Raw genomic sequence first — 2,604 nt, forward strand, 5'->3', positions numbered from 1 at the left:
ACAGATTCTTAAACTATATATTTTTAAGATGCAAATATATGGAGTCCATCTTTGAACTTGGCTTTTACAGTGATTTTACCATGGTTAAAGGGATAGATCATCCAAAAATGCAATTTCTGTCATTGTTTACTCGAGTCATTCCAAACCGGTAGGACTTTATTTCATTTGTGGAAGACAAAAGAATCATCTGATACCCCAAAATAACAGACCCCATTGAATTTCATTGGATGGACAATCAATCAATCAATCAATCAATCAATCAATCAACCAACCAACCAACCAACCAACCAACCAGTCATCCAACTAGTCAATCAATCAATCAATCAATCAATCAATCAATCAACCAATCAATCAACCAACCAACCAGTCATCCAACCAGTCAACCAACCAATCAATCAACCAACCAACCAACCAACCAGTCATCCAACCAGTCAATCAATCAATCAATCAATCAATCAATCAACCAGTCATCCAACCAGTCAACCAATCAATCAATCAATCAATCAGTCAATCTTATTTGTGTTCCACAGAAGATAGAGAGTCATACACGTTTGAAACGACATGAGGGTGAGTAAAATGATATCACTATTTTAATTTTTTTAATTTTTAATTTTTTTTGCATGTTGCTAGGCATGATGGGTAGAATTAAATTAAGTAATTCATAGTAATTCTAGTAGTTTTTACAGTGATCTTACCATGGTTAAAGGGATAAATCATCCAAAAATGCAATTTCTGTCATTGTTTACTCGTGTCATTCCAAACTGGTATGACTTTATTTAATTTGTGGAAGACAAAAGAATCATGTGATACCCCCAAAATAACAGACCCCATTGAATTTCATTGGACAATCAATCAATCAATCAATCAATCTTATTTGTGTTCCACAGAAGATAGAGAGTCATACAGGTTTGAAACGACATGAGGGTGAGTAAAATGATGTCACTATTTAAATTTTTTCAATTTTTAATTTTTTTTGCATGTTGCTAGGCATGATGGGTAGAAGTAATTCATAGTAATTCTAGTAGTTCATTAGTTAATTTAATATTAATTTCAATGAAATGTATTCTTCATTTTGCAATACCGCTGTTGTATACCATTGTTTCTTAGCTTTAAGCTGATCTACAAGATAGATTTCAAATCAATATTTCATGCAAAATAAACCCCATTTACGTTGTTGGGATTTATTTTGTGATAATGAATGGCTTTCTATAAATGATCCCTTACTTATTAAACTGGAATGCGAGAAAGCGCTCTAACATCCAACCGCACACATCACTTTTAAAATACAGTTCAATTGATGTTCAGTCATGTGTTTATATTACAACTTGGCTCATCCAATCAGATTATAGAGGTGGAACTATGCGTCAGACAAATAATATTTTCATAGATTCATATAGCATACACTCTCTCTTTCTTTCAAGACTCAAGTAGCTTTATTGTCCCTCTCTCTCCCCATGTAGTCTGAGGTGTACCTGGCTTATTTGGTGATTGATTCTCCTGCAGTGCTGCAGTCGTAATGAGGCGGCAGGTGTTTGGGAAATGCTAAGGGTAGCAGATCTCCCATCACTCAACTCACTTCCAATTAAACTCATACGGCATGTCCTTCTCTCTACGACGGCTGTAATGGAATTAAAACGAACAAGAAAGGTGACGTCTAACTGCATATGTGCCACTAAACTATTTATTCTGCTGGGAGAAAGACTTTTCTTTCATTATTTATGTGAAGAAATAAATGAGCAGTTCTCATTCCAGGGTTACGGCGCAGACTGCTGACTCAGAGCTTTGGACCGGAGCACTTAATTCCCTAATCTGTATTCCTTTGGCCTGTGGAGTACAATACTTTCACTTCTCAGTATTCCTGCTTATAAAGCTCATTTGAGCTCATATATTTGAGACTGAATGGAATAAATACTAATAGCCTTCACTCCTTTCTAGAATTAAAAGTGATTTCAGACAAGGCAATCTACAATAAAGAAGCATGCAAACCCTAAAAAAAGGTTTTTGTAGTCATTTTTGCTATTCTGTTTGGTGCCACTATAGAGGCACTTAACCTTCAAGAGGACATATACAACTGAGAAGAAAAGCATAGTTTGTTGTATTTTTTGGGTGAACTATTACTTTTTATTTTATGAAAAGAAAAAAACAACAACAACAAATTGGCTGATCCAAGATGCAGCAGTATATTGAGCTAATAATAATGGTAAGTGCTGGGTAGATTACTTACAAATTGTAATCCGTTACTGATTCCAAATTACATGAAAAAATTTTAGTTAGTTACATAATCCATTTCATTACACATTTTAGGTAATATAATCGTGACTACTTTTTAAGTACTTTTAGATTACTTTTGCTCTAACGCGTTTATTACGTTGAATTTAATAGGGTAATATTGTTATATATTGATATAAAAATACAAAGAGAAAGAAATTATATTCCAACAACATGAAGTGCATTAAACATTACATTACGTCAGGGTTTCCCAAACTGGGTTTTGTGAAGAAACTGTGAAGGAATTGTGTGAATATGAGTATTTTAAATTCTAGTTACAAGTACTTAATTTTTGGAATCTGATTATGTAATCCAGATTACATTAGTATTGTCAAA

General features: G+C 33.6%; 1 long non-coding RNA gene across 1 annotated transcript; it reads left to right on the forward strand.

Moving 5' to 3' along the window:
* The first annotated feature begins 507 nt into the window (after positions 1-507).
* On the forward strand, positions 508-1,982 carry LOC127506291 (uncharacterized). The gene is made up of 3 exons (XR_007927949.1): positions 508-924; positions 1,461-1,647; positions 1,753-1,982. It is a non-coding gene; the product is annotated as an uncharacterized LOC127506291 (long non-coding RNA).
* Positions 1,983-2,604: the final 622 nt, after the last annotated feature.

Source organism: Ctenopharyngodon idella, chromosome 23, assembly GCF_019924925.1.
Source record: "Ctenopharyngodon idella isolate HZGC_01 chromosome 23, HZGC01, whole genome shotgun sequence".
Taxonomy (NCBI): Eukaryota; Metazoa; Chordata; class Actinopteri; order Cypriniformes; family Xenocyprididae; genus Ctenopharyngodon; species Ctenopharyngodon idella.